Genomic DNA, 18,486 nt, shown 5'->3' with positions numbered 1-18,486 from the left:
TTACTAATATCTTGCCATTAAAGGCAAAGATGGACATGGACTTTTGCAGTCATAATTACACCCATACTTACTGATCAAGGAGCTAAGCTGATTTGCAGACATATAAATCTTGGAGTTATGCCAGATGTAAAGGATTATCCTCCTGGAGTGGGGATTAGGGGAAAGAACTGGTTCAAAAGCTTGCTAGCATGCATTAGAGCAAATCCAGGCTTTCCATCAGGTGTGCCAGGGCTTAATGAGAAATGTCCTAACCGTTGCTGAAGATTTTCCTACGTGTGTCTGTTTGCCCTATGTTGGAATACTCTAATCCGGTCTCATGAAGTGTGTCAACTTTACAAGGGATGCAATCTACTCTTATAGCGCTTCTTAATCCACAGTATCCTCAGTGTCTTCAAATGTGTCTTCTTTCCCTTCACTTAACTGATTTAAGGCTCTCCTCGGTACTGCAGTCCCAATGCTGAGGTTGAATGATTTAATCCTATTTAGGAAAGTCTTAGGTTTTGGTATTAGCTTGCTTCTCGACTTTGATGTGTTTTTTATTATTGTATCACCATAACACTGACTACAGTGTTTATGATAGGGAAGCATGTGGGAATCTCCAGATTGCCAGTTTTGTACATTTCCAGATCTTTGTTCATCACCAGCAGATGTGTGTGCAGTTTGTAGTCCCCTAAATTGTTCAGCCCATTTGAGATTGCATTATGCTTTGATTTATAAACATAATAATAGTCTGTTTGAAGATAGCAGAAACAAATTAAGCAAAGTAGAGAGAAATTGGGGGTTATTTACTTGTCTTTTCTGTCAAAAAAAAAAAAAAGGCTGTGGAAATGCAGTTCATCTGACAATGGGTACTATTATTTTTGTTGACGTATGCAGAATGTCTTCAGTCTGATAATGAATAGATTTAAAATCTCTTGAAGACAGAGGAATTACAGACAGGCATTGCTCACCTCTTCCCCTTCATATGAGGAAGAGTTATAGTATTTTGTGATTGAATTCTGTTGTCTTTACCAAAGTGCAACAATAGCAAATAGTATAGCTAGAGGAGCTACCTACCTGTTGTCTGTGTGTGCTACAACTAATAAAAGAAAAATAAACTTTTTCTTGCCTATTGCCCCAATCAATCCAAAGTACCTGTACAAGATAATAAAGTATGGAACCTGTCAAAGCCATTTGGACTAAATCCTGAACTTCTGACATAGAATGTGGTAGATCGAATTATCAAGGCTTATTTGTAGCCAGATAAACATTTTTAACTCCAGCACAGAAATAAATCTTACTGATTCAAATGCTTCTGAAGACTGACTATTATTCTTCAGGTTAGTGAAAATCCCTATTGCTATGATGTGGTGGTTGCTAACATTGAGAAGATATTTCTCATACCAATTATTGAATTGTTCCTTTTATTGAAAATGAGTATATTGATAGGAGATAAAAGAAAGGAGACGGTAGCTTCTTAACTTGTGTAGAACAGAAATTCTTGCAGAAGCAACATCAGATTAGTATTTGGCTCAGCTCTTTGGATTAGTGAATTCTGAGTAGGAGGTTCTGCCCTGCTATGTCCCTTGTGGGAAAAGCTTCCTGCTCACACAAATATTTTGCTGGAATTTCAGACTTTATAAAAGAATCACCACAAAACTCATCACTCAAAAATCTGAGTGAAATCCAGTTGTTAATTATTTTTGCATACCATTAATTTTCTCATTAGAAATGTACTACAAGACCAACATGTTTTAAAATGGGACCAGCTCTACCAATACTTTGAACATGTTATTTTATATTTCAGAATGGCCAAACAACTGTTCCATACAGAAGGAATGACAAATGACAGGCTGAATAAACTGTGGTTAAAAATAACAACAACAACAACAATAATAATAATAAACACTGTAATGTCCCACATTTTTAAATACCAGAGCTCATACACTGCATTAGCAACTATGCATTCCTCCTTGCTGGCTTCAGACTTCTCTTTTAAATAAACTTCCTAGAGTGATTTAGTGTCCAGGAGCATTGTTCAATTTGGAAAGCTTCATCTGCAGGGTACTTTTTTTTTTTTTTTTAAGCTACTATATAGGTTGCATTTTGAATGTAAATTTTTAATTTCCACAGCTGACTACATGCTGTCAAATAATTTGATCAAAAAACTTCCGGTACACTCTTATTTTTAATTTATGACTTTCCCGAACTCATGTGTTGGAGGTGGTGTATGTATTTCACACAAGGCCCCTGCGTCGCTGTGGTGCTGCTGGGTGCGGTAGGCCGGGGCCCCACGGCAGGGCACGGCTGGGCCCAGCAGCCAAGATGGCGGCGTTTCACCTCAGAGACAGCCTGGGGAAGAAAGGAGGGCACAGCGCTGCCCGGCAGCCGGCAGAAAGAAAGGAGGAAAGGAGGAGAAACAGCCCTGCCGGCACCTGGGGGAGAGGAGGAGGAGGACAGGAGGGGCTGAGCAGAGATCCCCCTGTGGCCCCTGGGCAGGAGGCGGTGCTGGAGCAGAGTAAAGGTGTGAGTGCCCCTGCGACTGAGGGTGGAGGAGTGAAGCTGAGCTGGGAAGACATGGTGGGAAGGTGTTTTAGTTTTTGTCTTTGTTTCGCACCATCCAACTCTATTTTTAATTGGGAGCAAATTAAATTAATCTTCCCCTAGTCGAGTCTGGTTTGTACCTAATTGTAACTGACGAGCAGTCTCCAGACTTTATCTCAGCCCATGAGGTTTTCCATCTAATTTTCTCCCCCTGTCCTGCTGAGGAGGGAGGAGTGAGAGAGCAGCTGGGTGGGACATCGGCAGCCAGCCCAGGTCAGTCCACCACAGGTGGTCTGAATTTTTTGTCTTGCCTTTGTCAGAATATTAGTAACTGGACACCGGTTTCAAAGCTTTCTGAATTTCTTCTTCTCCCTATTTTATATTTATCTTTGTTATTTAAAGACTGAGAAAGTAGGACAGTCTCTTTCATAGGGAAGTATTCTAACTAGATACTGGGTTAGCACTTTCCACAGGATTTAGTGCAGCCTGCAGCACTTCTTCATCCCTCACAGTACTCCTACAGTGAAATTTCTGCTGTGTTTTTCTATTGCAAGGAATTCACATTTTTTTGTGAACACATGGGAAAAAGGTTCTTGAATTTCTTTTGCACTTTGAAGGGAGTGTCAAAATAGTCTTGAATAAGGTGAAAGCAGGAAACATAAAAGGCCAATTAATCAAGTCCTTTATTATTTTTGACATCCAGATCAGATTCAAAACATCATAAAATTTTGGGAAGATTCACTGGACTTTGGATGAGGTCCTGAATGACAGCCTGAAATGCAGCTGTACAACAGAATGTGTGTGAATTTCACTGGCAGTGAGAAAGCAAAAGCTAGTGAGGAGGAGGAACTTGTCATGAAAAGAGAGCTACCATGGGTGACAGTAGCAGAGGAGTTGACACAGGGCCATAATACAGTCAGGGTTCCAGATTTCCATCATGCTGAAGCTAAGCAGAGAAAGAAGGCTGTTGGACTTTTATGTGTTGCCTTTCTTTCTGAGATTTTACAGGTCATTAGGGGATAATAATACCTTTAAAAGACCTGACCAGTAGGAGATAGGAGAGGCTTGCTTGTTGAAATCTCCTTAATTATTCACTCATGTTGGGTTTATTGAAGAAGGAAGTGGAGGGAGTTTTCAGGTAGCTGACCTCTTCTTGGAGAATGGCTTGTGTTCCACAGGGGAATGCACACAGAATTATCCCAGAAGTAGTGAAAATGAATATATAAGGATTAAAATAAATCTCTGCAGTATATGGAAAACTGAATACCTCATGCACTTATTATTTTTCACAGCCCACTATCATTCTTAAACCTTATTGTATATTTTGCTGTGATGTGTTTTTTTTTTTTTTTTTTTTTTTTGTGAGATGCACAGTCAGGTAAAATTACAGAAATAACATTAGAAATGATCTCTTTGAGATTATCTACCTACAGATTTCTTGTAGGTTAAAAGGGTATATCAGTTCAAACAGTGAAGCTTGGTCTGATTATTGCACTCGGGGGCTCCTTCCAATTACTATTTCTTATAACTACTAAGAAAGATCAGCTCCTAAGTTTTCTGCTCTGCAGCCTTAGAGGAATTCACGTTGTTCTACTACTTTGGTTTGTTCTTCATACAATTTTATACAGGTATAATTTTACATTACCTTGGGATTAAATTCTCTCTATATCCTACATCTTAATAAAGAATTTTGCTTTAAAAGGCTTCAGCAGATTTTTCTCTTCCTTTAGATGGCAGTCACCAAGGCATGTGTTTTTGCTTGCTTGTATTCTTCTGTGCATCACTTACTTTTTTCCCCACACAAGTCAAGTATAGATTTCGTAGATACATACATGACAGTCAGTAGGACTGATCATGTGTGACATGCCTGTATTTCCCCTGAGTTACCATTAATGTGGCAGTATTTTTAGCTCATCTTAGGTGGCCTACGAAGATTGTAGTTTAACAGCCTTTCAGCTGTTAACATAATTATATTATGCATCAATTCAGTAACTGTCCAGCATACCTTCTCCATAAAACCTAGGCTTGCTCTTCATGAGATTATCTGAGAATAGATAACATATATTAACTCTGCAGTATAGATTCTGTGAAGTCTCAAGACATTAAGGTGTGTGTGTTTGTGGAGGTTAAAGATCTAGAAAGAAGTGTGACTAGATTCTGACATAAGGATCTGGATCACAATGAACAACAAGAAATGAAGAGGAGATAGGATGCTGAAATCTGTGAAGAACTGTTAACATAATAAGATGACCTCATTCAGGACAGCTTTAAGAGAGTCAGATCATGGGCCTTGTGTGCTATGCAAGTTTAAGTAGGAAGAAGAAAAGCAACGAGAGACTGTGAGGACATGATCAATAAATATGACTAACACCTTGTTTCTGCCTCCCCACTATGAGATTTTGATATAAAGAAGGATCTTGACATTTAAAGGTCTGGGATTAAATGTTACAGACCACATTTTCAAAACAAATTTCACATTAAATTAGGATTTTGTTAAGTCCCTCCATAAACAATATAATGTAAGAGAAGTCACCAAGCCTAATTTTGCTTTGGTTAGAAATGAAAAATATGTCCAAAAAAAAAAAAAAAGAATTTTTTTTTTGTTTCCCACAGAATAAAAATCATCAAACTTCAGTTAACTTAAAATATTCATACCCCTTTTGTTTATTCTAATGTTTATGATTTTGCCTTTTAATATAGCATTTGGTTTACCAATATTTTTCTTTCTGGAATTTGTTTTTTTCACAGAATCAAAGAATCGTCTAGGTTGGAAGAGACCTCTAAGATCGTCTAGTCCAACCTCTGTCCTAACATTAACAAGTCCTACACTAAACCATATCACTAAGGGCTACATCTAAACGTCTTTTAAAGACCTCCAGGGATGGCAACCCAACCACCTCCCTGGGCAGTCAATTCCAATGCCTGACAACCCTTTCAGTAAAGAAGTTCTTCCTAACATCCAACCTAAACTTCCCCTGGCACAACTTTAGCCCATTCCCCCTCGTCCTGTCACCAGGCACGTGGGAGAATAGACCAACCCCCACCTCTCTACAGCTTCCTTTAAGGTACCTATAGAGAGCAATAAGGTCTCCCCTGAGCCTCCTCTTTTCCAGGCTAAACAACCCCAGCTCCCTCAGCCGCTCCTCGTAAGACTTGTTCTCCAGACCCCTCACCTCATTTTAATTTTATTTTTTATCTTCTTTGTATCCTCTCTTTTTCCTCTTACCAGCTTACTTTAACTCCAGATAAAAGAACAACTTTAAAATTTTGGAACGTACAAGGGAAGAGTGGCAGGCTTACTTTGACATGAAAACCTAACAAAATACTCAATTTCTGTGAAAAACAAGTCTACACATATTTTTCAGAAATGCATTGAGCAAGTAACATATCTGCATATTTAAGTCTCTGTTCTCTAGGAAGGCTGGACTTTGGCTTTACAGAGTTTTCAATATATAGGTTAGGAATTCAGGCACTCTAGATGATGAATATGCGTCCATTTACAAGCATGTTGTAGAAAGACTAATTGTTTTTACTTTACTTTACTACCAAATGGCAGTGGTAGTTGTGTGGCTCATAGATGACTGTCACAAAATGAACTTCAGGTCTTTCTGATGTTTGTGGGAGTTTTGCCATTGACTGCAGTACAACAAGAAGGTTGTTCACATCTGATACTATAGTGATTGTAACTTATTTTTGTCTGACATTGTCAAAGAGTCCTTGGAAGTCTTGTTCCAGTTGACTTCATATACACAATTTGAGATGTTGTTGTGGTAATTAATAATGACAATATTGCTGATCAAGCATTGCACCTATACTGGGAATTCTGTTGGCTCTTTTGTGTGTTCTATGACTTACATCTAATATGAAGCATAGTGAATAACCTTGAAGGTGATAATCAGCACTGTGAAAATAAGATAGTCTTTGTCTTTTCAGAGTATCAGATATACAAAGCTTTGTCTATAAGAGCTAGATGTGATGCTAGATCTGAATAAAAACTCACTTTGAAATTATTGGAAGGCTTTCCATTGCTTATCAAGGAGAATATTTATATTCAAACAAAATATTTTTTTAACTTATGTCTCACTTAAGTGTTTATGTTGATACTGTTGATCTTATTAAGAAAATAACGAGGAAAATAAGGTTGAATGCTTTATCAATATTCTACCCAAATATCTCATATTCCCAAGTCACTAAACTACCCGTTTTAGTTTCTGCAAGTAAGGCAGGGCTCCTACAGATAAAAATAGTATGCAATCAAAGAGTTAAAAGAGGACATCAGAAAAACAGAGATGATAAAATTCCAACAACAGTGGCATTTTCAGACTACTCTCTACTTTACTTGTCTTTTTTTTTTGTTTGTTTTTGTTTTCTATGCTTGTGTAGATCTGGCAAAAGTTGCATGGTTTTCCAAAGAGAGCAGTCACATCCTCTAAGAACGTGATGAAAATTGTATGCAACTTCTACATGTTGCTTGAAAATACAATTTCATACTCTGTCCAGATAGTACTGTAAAACCTGTATAGAAGTTAAGGTTACCTGTTGAAATTTTAATCTATTTACTCATCTAGAAACAGTGATCAATAAGCAATTTTAATACTTATTTTTGGTTGTACTACTAATTTCCATTGGGTGGAATGTCAGAACTGCTCCATACATATGTAACTATGTTGCCCTCTTGTGACCAGCTCTCAAAAATGAGAAGCCACAGACCACTTCAAGGACAGAACTTGATTCAAAATAATAATAAAATAAATTACTGATAGACTTACATCACTTGTGCATTTCTTTTATATTAAACAGAGCAAAATATTTCATTCTTTCTAAACATGATCTTAAATACCCATCTTATGTATGCTATTTCTATGCCTTCTTGATTCTCAGTGTCCTTAGGTACCCTACTAATTTAAAAACAATTTCTGCAACTGTGTATGAGCATTTTATTTGTTGACTATGATGTCAGGAGATTAATATTCTTCTATTAGATGTATATGTGTATAAGCTATCAAGCATCAAGTCACTCTGTTTTTTGTTCTCTATCTCATATAGTTCAGATACTGGTAGTTCCAAACAGGCAAAACTGTAGTGAAGATAATCTGTCACATATTTTAGATGTAAATCTGATTAGTTTCATTTGTTTGTTTTCTTCATATGTGCCAGTCATTTTCAAACTGTTTCTGTTTCTTCTAATACATATGTTGTTTGTGTGGTTTCAGCTAGTAACTCTTAAAAACAATTTTCGCCTATGAAGGGGTTTAAAAATAGCTTTGATTACCACCAACTGTAGTTGATAAGTTAAATGTCATTTATGATAGCTAAACCAGACTCTGAAAATGGAGAAACAGAACAAATAATGGTAAATTAGGAATAATGAATACTCAATTAATTATGAACATCCTCTGAAATCAGGCACATCTTCAGAAATCCCGGATGTTTTTACATGTTAAGCAGAAGTCAGAAGCAGCATCGTTAATTTCTAACCTTCTATAGCATTTTTCAGTGCTACAGACAAACACAACTACATCTTGTTAAAGTGTCTTGCTGTGATTCAGAGCTTCCATGAGATGGTAGACTCTTGTCTTACTGTGTGTTATGATATGAAGTGGTCCTAACTCATTTATTTAAAATATTTCACTCACATCTAATGTGACTAGTCTAAGACAAATGAATTGGGAATGTAGGACAAAGATGCATAGGTGCATGAACACTCACATATACAGTGTTTTGGATGCTATTCACTTTGCAAAAAAAAACAACACCTTGTTATTCAATACAGAAGATACTGGAAATTAAACATATTTTTCTTTTTTAGTCAAAAATTTAGGGGATGAAGCCACGTAGAAGGCTGAAACATTCTAGCACACTATTCTTTTCTTAGATTCCCTTACAGTGTTCCTTATTTATCTTAGCAAATTAAGACCTGAGAGTTAATTTACTTAAATCAGGGATTAATTCTCATTAGACTGGAATCGTTGAAGCCATGTCAGGTTACTTTTTAATTACATTTTTGTTGCAGTTTTTATGCAGAGGGTACGTGTGCTTCAGAAGTAGAAAATTCTTCACTGGACTTTGGATCCTCTCCTTAAATCACAAAGATATACATAGACTAGAGAGCTTGCATATCACCATCTTAATAGTTGAGGGAAAGAAAATAAGCAAGCTTTTTTTCTTTTTTCTTTCTATGTAAATCTAGATGCAATAGTTTCTCAAGGGAAAAAAAAATCAGAATTTAGCACAGATATTGAGTATCATATAGCTGCTTGATGCTGCTTTTCCAGTCCAGGGTAAAGGTATTTTTCAGTTGTAGAAGGACCATCAGGTGACGTACAGATAAATGTTGTCATTTTTACCTGCAGTTGCACCCAGCAACATCAGTGTTCAGTGGACAGAGTATTTCAGGTCCAGCAGCTGAACTACCCTCTATGTGTGAGGATGACTTAGCCAGGACAGGAGAGGACATCCCTTGACTTAAGGTGGCCTTCAGGAGCATGCTGAGCACAGTAAAAGGGTACACCCGTCACTGTCAGCTCCTCCCTCACTCCTTGACAGAGGCTATTATAGAATCTTTAAGGCTTTTGTTTTTACGTGAGTTTGTCTGCATATTCCTGTGTATGCAGTGGGTTGAAAGGAACTGCTTTGCAAAGGCAAAGCCCTTGGCCTACTGCTTCTTCATGATTTACCATTATATCTATGGAAACGGTGCCTTTGAAAACATAAATGTTTTGATTTAAACATCTTATTACAGTGTTCCAAGAACATTTGAAGCTAGCACTTTTGACAGGTAATCCTAGCTCAGTCCTCTAAAGATCCTCCTATCCTGACTGCTGTAGAGTTTTGCACAGGCAGGTTACTTAAGAGAAAATTTGGAGCTCCGGTAATGCAAAAATGCTAAAAAGGTAGACATCTTTGAAATGGAGGGCAGAAACTAAATGGCAGAAAGTGTTCTCTTTGTGTACCTATATAGATTCAGTTACAGCACAAAGTTGTCTGATCTTACTGAGTAACAAGTAGGACATTAAACATTATGGTAACATATAGAAAAAATACTTTTTGTGGTTATTTCAGTAACTATCCTTCTGATTCATTTATTTGTTTATTTTGGTATGCTTTGTTGGTTGGTGTTTTTTTTGTTTTTGTTTTTGTTTTTTTAGTAAAACAGCCTCATCTTATCCAGTGGTTAGCACCACTGTTACAGGCATTCATGTGTTTCAGATTCACCAGAGTTTCACAGAGATCTTTAGCTGTTAGAGTGGAGAGTATGCTACTTGCGACTTAGAAAGACTAATAAAGGCTAGATAAACTTACCAGTTTTTACAGCCTGAAGAAGTCCCCCTTTAAGAACTTTATTCTGCCTCAGGAGTAATACATTTTTTTTCTATAGTTACTCATGCTTTAAGTGTTGAAACCAAATAATGCTGAGAGAATGTGAGCCATTGATACTATTTATATCAAATATGGCTACTCATGGTGCCTCTTAATTGGCTTTTATGTGAGCTAGAGATAGTTTGCAATAATTAAGCTGGAGGTAGAAGTTAGCATAGGACTTCATGATCTCCAAACAGCTTCTTCCGGTCTCAGATATGGAGAGTGATATCATGACTAGAACCTTGAAAAATAAATTGTTATTAAGGATATATAGAGTGCTCAGATTGGAAAAAAAATGTATCCATTAGAAAATTATAGAGGTTGCTTTATATTCATTAGCGTCCCCTAATGCTTGACTAGGAGGTTTTTGTTAATGAACCAGTCACTTTCGTCCATATGATACATAATCCTCACACATGGATAATCCAGCTTGATTATAAAATATTAGTTTTATTCTTACGGGAAGAACAAAACATAAGAAATGTTTTCACCTCCAAAAAATAAAATGCTGTATTTGAACTCTGACCACTGTTATGAAGGCAGTGTTAACTTTCACAATTCAATTAACATCTTCAGAGATGTTAACCCATAATGAAAATTACAGATTGAAAAGAGTATATTAATCCTTATCTAATTAATTCAGTTGGGATCAATTTTCTTTTCCTTGATCAAAGCTTTTTGTTCTTTTTTTTTTTTAATCAAATAATTTTATGTTCAGGTTTATAGAAACAATATTTTTAGAAACATCATAATAGCCTTCTTACAAAATGGGTAAGTCAGGGCACAGGTATTTTTGATGACGTGCCTAGAGGAAAGAGTTACATTAGCTCATTACATTAAAAAAAAATGTTTTTACTCAATTGTAACTTGTGAGTTTAACTTCACAGAAGTGAAGGCATACATGTAGTAATATAGATATATAAATAATAACAAGAATGCTGTATTACAGAAATCTAAGCAAAATAAAGATGTTGGGGGTTGGCAGGATGGAGGTGTTAAAACTGGAATGCATGTGAAGGAAAAGTGAAGTGATCCATGTGAAGGAAAACCAGGTTAGCAAAATGGAATATATGATGTAAATGAATATGTCAGAAAAAATATTTTTATTTGTTTTGGTCGTAAAGAAAATAGTGTACAACTGTATAAATGCAGATGAAGGTAAAAAAGGCATTTCAATGGTGGCTTTTGAAGTCATTGGTGACCCAGATTTCAGATCATAGTGCACATGATTTAAAGCTCAGGCCTTTCTCCAGCACACTCCTCTCAATAAATATACATTAGATTCATGTACAAGGAATGTTTTGCTAAGGGGAGATGCAACAGTTATCTAAAGACAGATGCTGTGAAACCTGCAGGGCAGTGTAATGTGGGGCAAGAGTTCATGTTTTCCATCCCTTTAGAAAGCTTTGTATGCTCTCTCAGGGAATCTGTATTTGTGCTCTGCAGCAGCATAAAATCTATATCTGAGCTCCAACTGTTATATAAAATCACATACATTGTCTACATCAATATATGTTTTAGTCCTTCCAATATCATTTAGAAGTTATTATTATCAAGATGCAGTTTATTTAGAGAACATTTTCTGTGAGAGTTCAAAGTAGATGGCGCAATTCTATTGGGACAAGAGAATTGCTGATATTCTTACAGATGGTTAATTTGTCCCCTTGTTGCATATTTGGAACTGAACAATGTGCATTGTTTTATATCCTGTTTGACTTTGAGAAGTTGAGATATGACACTTTTCTGATATGCAGGGTAGCTGTTTGACTTGTATAAAACGTGCCAAGCAGTAGAGTGAAATATGTGTGAGACCTTGGAAAAATAAACTAATAACATTTGTTTGCCTGCAGAATGTAATTCTTGTCTGTGTGGTATGGCTGGAGAGTGAGAAGCAAAGATAGTTGCATGCCGCTTTTCTGCACTCAAAATGTCACGGTTTCCTGCAGACTAACTTGTCCTTCAGCTACAACTTACTGCTAGTTTTTAAGCACTTCCTGATTGACTCCAAATTACCCAAGTAGATTTTGCTCTGGAATCCCTTCCTAATCTTATAATAAGGAAGATGTTAAGTGGGTGATCTGAGCTTTATACTGTGTGAGAGATTTCTCTCAACACCTGACCTATAATAGGTATGCAGAGCTTTTAATCAAATTATCTGTCAGAGAAACTTAATGCTCGTTATTATACCTATCTTATTGGTGGTAATGTTAATGGAAAAAGGAAGCTAATATAATTTCATACAAAATTCAGAACCAGAAAATGGGTTAGAATTTAAGACTATTCTGATCCATGTTAAATTCTAGACTGCTAAAATAAAACTTATTTAGGCTTTGAGAATACATATATAACTACAACCTAGAGACTAAATTCTTTTGTCCTTGTTCAAGCAAATCCTGCCCTTAGACTAAACTGGAAATTTAGATTGAGTGAAGACCGCAGAATTGAGCCCTAAAGGAATATGATTACTGCAATAAAGACACAAGAGAGTTGGAGTAAAAATAATGCTAGCAACATGTAACAACAGAACAATATTACTTAGGGAAACATTAGAATTGGATGAGTTAATTAGAAACAAGACTTTGATCTAATGCTTCTGACAATATTTATGTTCAGCGTAACCTATAATTTGTATTACCTCAACTCTGTCATATACTTTTTCTATTTTATAAGTAGTGTTTGCCTATCTTTTACTGCTCATGAAAGAATGTTTTGCACTGTCAACTGATTTGCTTGCTGTTAATAAAAGATTATAACTAAAAATATAATGATATGTCAAACAGAACTAACCCTCCAGAGAAGCTAGGCAGATGGAAGTAGTGCTGTGAAAATGAATGCATTGTAATTCAAATCATTTGCTTTTCTGCAACAAATTATCTGTTAAGTCCCACCCATAACATACTAATGATGAAGCAGAACTAGAACAAACTTATGGATTGATTTTGCTATCGTTTAAATTGATATGAAACCTATGTAACAGCATTTGACATCAACAGTGTTATTTCAGATTTACAATGACGTAAATTAGGGCTCAATAAGCAGAAAATTAGTAAAGCTAAGTGCTTTAAATACATTTTAAGCTCAATGAAAAGTCTATTATTTCACTGATGAGCTCTATCCAGTTCCAGTTTAAAATCTGCTAGCTCTTACAAAAACGCATGCATTAAGACTGCTTTGAAAACAGATCTATGTTCATTGAAGAGACATTTTTAATTTCCTCTTTTTAATGCATATTTTCACTATTCAGGTTATCTGAATCTCTTTTGCATAGTTTATTCTCAGGAAAATATCTGACGGTTAAAATACAGGAAATATTTTTACTCTGACAATTTTTATTTTTTTTTAAGTAGTATAATTATGTATGTAGGTTAATTTGACAACAAGCAGGACTGTACATTTTTCAGTAGTAATCTGAAATGAATTCTTCCATGTGAAAGCCACATAAGCACGTTCCTATTATTTATTCACAAAATTAAAAAATCAATCATGTTAAGTGTGATGTCTGCGTTAATAAGAGAGGCTAACTGCATTTTCATTTGTGCCTTTCCTAACATAAGAAAACTTCATAAAGGAAGGCTACATATTTTCATGGAAACATAATTCCACCTTTCTTTCCAAAGTGATATATTAACATGGTCTTCAATGTTCATGCAGAATTCTAGTGAATAAGTCTCAGGGAATTACATTCCACACAATTTTGTTCAAGAGGTCATTGTCAAAAAATCTCATCTTTTATTATTTGATATGTCCGTTCCTTCTGACATTTTGCTGAATGTTGCAAAGCAAAACATAAATATTTTTCAAATCAGCCTTTGTTTCTTTTTCTTCTGGAAACTTTTAGTTCTGTCTTCACATTTCCTGCTCTCCTTCTCTTTCTCTCACAGACATTTAATGACATTTTTAATTGGATTCTGATACTTTCCTCATTAATTCCAGGTAGCTGTAACTACAAGACTTATTATGGGAAAATACAAACGCTTATGACATTGTCATGAGGTGAAGCCTATCCAAAAGCAATGCTTGTATGGGACACGGACTACATTGGCCCATGGTTAGTATTCCTCCAGTAAGTAGAGGAAATAAATAAATATAAATAATAATAATAATAATAATAAAAGAAAGTAGCAGGGATGAACTTTGTTAAATAAATGTTAGCATCATTACCTTCCTGTAATATAGCAGGGGTGGGAGGCCAGAGGGCAATAGTAATCCAAATAAGAGCTGCTAGTTGGCCTTAGATATGAGGAAACTCACAGAGATTATGCTGGAACTACGTTGGATAGCAGGGCTGTTTGTGGTTTATGTTGACACTCTATTTGAAGAAAAAAAAATAATAAAAAACCAGTAATCATTGAAAAAGCAGCCTCTTCATGGAGGGGAGGTTGCATTACCTGATGTGAAACTTCCCTGGGCTGCCAACCAGAACATGGAAATGCTGAGGTGGTCTAAACTGGGCTGGACCTGCTGGTGTCAGTTTTTTTTGCCTAGCGTTTTGTTTTGAGAAATGCATTAACGCTATCTGATATAAATCAGAAAAAAATATATATATTAGCTATTGCTATCCCCCTTTTACATTTATTCTACTTAACAAATGGAAAGAGATTACATGTTATGGAGTGGTGTGGTTATGCTCTTGTGGCTGCTCCGTCCAAATTTTCCTGTGAGAGACATTCTGGAAGAGTTTCAGTTAGTATAGTTTTCCTAATTAGGAATGCATCCAACCTGCTGGATCTTAACCTACCACCAGTCTACATAAAAGGACTTTTAAGAAAATTTACGTTCCCCAGTGATCTACTAAGATGAAAATCAGGGTCTACAAATAAAGACTGAAACCTTAAATGGCCCCTGTGTTATTCCAATATGCAGTCAGTATGTAATCAAAATAAGATTAAATCTTTGTTTACTGCTGAGTGAAATTAGAGCTGGATAAGAGCTTTTCTGATAAACTAGAGATAGTTTTTCTTCCTCTGTGAAGTGATAAAGAGAACTTGGCTTTTTAAATTAAAGATCCTAAGGTGAGAGACAAAGCTGGTGATATATTGCTTTGGACTAATTAGTTGGTTTATTTATTTAAGGGCTTTATTTATTTTTTAATATTTTGTAATAAATCTTACTAGAATATTCAGTTATGTTTTATTAGCAGAAAACATCAAATAACTTTAAATATTTTCTCTGTTTTGCAACTATTAACATACAAAAATAAATACCCTTATTTTGTTGTTAAAAAAAAACACATACTATTTATTCACAGCTTTGATTCACCTTCACTGAGCAAGCAACTGCTGCTTTTTAAGGCAGCTCCCAGGCATTTATTATTGCCCCTTTTCCAGATGTTACTGTTCTACTGCAGAGTCAGCAGAATGGAGTATGTGGGGGTGCTTCAGCTGTTCCAGTTTAGCTCAGCAAATTAGCTTTAATTTTTGATTAAATGACTTGGGCCAAAAGTCTGGGCTGAGAATGGAAATTGCTTCAGGGTTAGTGTATGCTGAGTTCTTCTGTAAGATGATTTTTTTTTACAGAGATTCAGCAATGTCTTAAACTACTGCAAATATTACCAGATCTCATCTGTAAAAGATCTTACACTTTAGTGACCAGAGTTTCTGTCAAAATTAACTCAATCAGTTTGGACTTACCTACTTTAGTTTTGCAAAATGACCTTGACTTTATTAGGCAGAGTTGAAAAAGTGTGACTGAAGGATGTTCTTCTTTGCAGGTTGACACAATTGTTTTTGGGCTTCAGCTGTGACCTGCTGCAAAGAAATCTGTAAAACAATTTTCTAAGAGGGTTGTCATCTTATATGTGCCTACGTTCTCTGTTGGTACTGCTGCCCACTGAGTTTCCTTGACTCATCTGTTCTACCTCCTGGAAATGTGGTTATCTTACCATGCTTCAGATAACAAATTCAACTGAAAAAATGTTAAATTTTTTTTTACAGATCGCTAGAAAATTACCAAGCATTTTTGAAGCATGGTTATCAGTTCCTCATCACTACTTGGAATTTTAATAGCATAAGAAAGTAATTTACAGGTAGCGTTAGGAGTATACAAACTATACTTTACAAATTTTTATGCACAGAATAGAAATATTGTATTTCTTTGAAAACATGGGTACATATTAATGCAGTGGCTATTTAATTTGAGTAGTTACAAATGTTTAGTGTAACAACCAAACAGAAAATTAGAGCAATCCCAAGGTGATCTATTCGGAACTTAATAGGGTATGGCAGATCTTACAGCCCATAGCAGAAACTGTAAACCAGCAATAAATACACATTGTTAAAAAGCTCATAGGCGTTTCCAGATGGTGTGATTATGGTGGGGCTGGAAGTTCTGCTTAATTGTCTGTGTAGGTACTTAGAGTTAAGAGGAAATCTTGCTGTTAGTGATATAGGTCACCACTAGAAATTTGTCAGGTTTTTCCTCCCTAAATTGCTTGGGTTTAATTGTGACTTAAATACATCCCCTTGTTTACAAAATAATCTGCTATGAAGTATATTTATTTATTTATTGTTATACTAATACAAGTTCACTAACATATTCTTTTCTAATGCACATAAATTGTGGTGTATTATTTATAAATCTTTATAATAAATAATTTAATAGTAAAATGGCAAATGTGTACTTGAAGTTTTGTAGGAGTATTTCTGCAAACACCAGAATCAAGGGAAAGGAGGTATTCCAAAACTTCTACTCTCTGTACCAAACTAAATTAACTCATATATTATTTGGGGGCATTTTTGACTACAGTAGATGCCCATCCAATAAGTGGTAAATGAAGGTTATTTTATGTAAGATAATAATTTTAAATATGCTGAAAAAATATTTTTATATGTTTAATTTGTTGAAAATTTCAACATCATTTCACAATTTTCCTTATTTTTGTACCTACTACCAAATACAACTCTAAGAAATGCTCATTTTTTAACACTTCGAAAGAAAATTTAGTAATCATTGGGCTCTTGGTTGATTTATGTAGGAAAAAAAAAGGGGGGCGGGGGGGCGAGGGGTGTCAAGGGATACTCAAAAAACTTTCTTGATGTGTAATTTTGTATGATCCTTAAAAAAAAAATCTGAAAATATTAATAGAATAGAATTATAGTATCCCAAACTACAGGTAGCACTGAATCATTTTTAGCTTTCTACTTGATCACTGTGTACATCACTAAGATTTGAATCTGTAAAGTAACTCCTACTCCAGCTAGTATTACTTTATGATTGTAACTGCCCATCCCCAGGACATGATTCTTAAAGTCTGTGGTGATGGGGAAGCTGTACTGATAACCTTCACTTTCTCCTGTGATTTACTTCTAAGCCAAGGATTTAACAATAATTTTCCATTAAGTCTGTGAAACTGACTTACATTAAGTCTGTGAAGAGTTAAAACTGGTTTTTTTTTTTTTTTTTTTGATGCTGTTCCAAGACAACGTTCAGTTAGTCTTGCAAGCATGGGTAGCTTGTTTAAAGTCTATTAGCTTGCTGTTCATGTAGCAACAAGTACTGGAAATGTTCTGTAATATCTTGGTTTGTGACTTGCAGACAAATAGCAGGTGAGATAGCTGTCTCAGGCTCTCCCCCTTTTACCCTGAATCTTCTGATCCTTCTGCATTGAATGTAATTTTCTTCTCAGCTCAATTTTTAGTCTCCATTTGCAGATAAATAGAGTGCCACTCCTGTAACGGTTGAAGCTGTTCCTATACCTTTGGCTGTGTTGCAAGTTACCAGCTATGTTTTGCCAAATTAAAGAATTTGTCCTACTCTGAACACATTTTTTTTAAAGCTTTTATATTAACACAAAGGGTAAAAACTGTTTTGTAGAAAGCTAAGCTGATATTTGCTTGATGCTGAAGCTTGGTGATATTTTCCGGTTTATAATGGTTGTTGGCCAAATTCTCCAACCTACAGTTTCACCCCAGCACATTTTCTTTGTCTTGTTTTTTGAATCCTTTCTCGAGGAAAATCCTGGTTTCTTACTGTCCCACTGTTCTGACCTGGGAGGTGGTGAGATGAGACATGGTGCATGGCTTTCTGGATCTTGGTAAGAAAGTCCTGACAGCAAACGGCTTAAGAAAGAAGCTTTTTTAATAGAATAGAATAAAAAGGAGGAATATAGATATCAAGTAAATCATACACCCCTTCAGATACTGGGCACCCTGTGTTTGTGCAGCATGAAACAGACCACAGATGGGTTTCCCTGTGGCATGCTGCATAGATCATGTCCACAGAGGTATCCTCCTTTTTGGTCATTTGAGCTATTGCATGTAATTTTCTGTCAAGAAAGCAACTCTGTTTGTCATTTGTACTATCCAACAGAAAGGATGTTGACAGGGGAGCCTCCTGCTGCACATGCTGGATAGAGGTGAGGCGAGGTGGTGCCGGGGAAGCTCCCCTCTGGTACCAGGAGTTGGTGAAGCCTGGCCAGCGGCCCAGGCCAGGCGCAGCACACGCAGCCTGTGGGCCAGCCTGGGCCCACTGCACCTCCTCGGGCCAGCAAATCCTCTGTGCACAGTGGTCTCCCAGGAGGGATGACTGCATTGTACCCATCGATCTGTGTGGAGTTTAGCGTTCACAGAGACATTGTAAGTTGCAGAGTGTAGTAGTGAGCTG

General features: G+C 36.1%; 1 protein-coding gene and 1 long non-coding RNA gene across 2 annotated transcripts in view; both read left to right on the top strand.

Annotated features, from left to right (window-relative positions):
- LOC310894935 (uncharacterized protein) overlaps nucleotides 1–18,486 on the top strand; it is a 184,318-nt gene that overhangs the window by 38,178 nt on the left and 127,654 nt on the right. The gene's annotated exons all lie outside the window — the stretch shown is intronic.
- LOC310894938 lies at nucleotides 1,587–16,692 on the top strand. Its single transcript, XR_014580304.1, has 3 exons — nucleotides 1,587–2,796; nucleotides 13,819–13,933; nucleotides 15,596–16,692. It is a non-coding gene; the product is annotated as an uncharacterized lncRNA (long non-coding RNA).

Source organism: Anser anser (genome assembly GCF_964211835.1).
Source record: "Anser anser genome assembly, chromosome: 2".
NCBI lineage: Eukaryota > Metazoa > Chordata > Aves > Anseriformes > Anatidae > Anser > Anser anser.
Note: the sequence above shows the minus strand (reverse complement) of the source record. Positions and strands in the feature narration are given on the sequence as shown.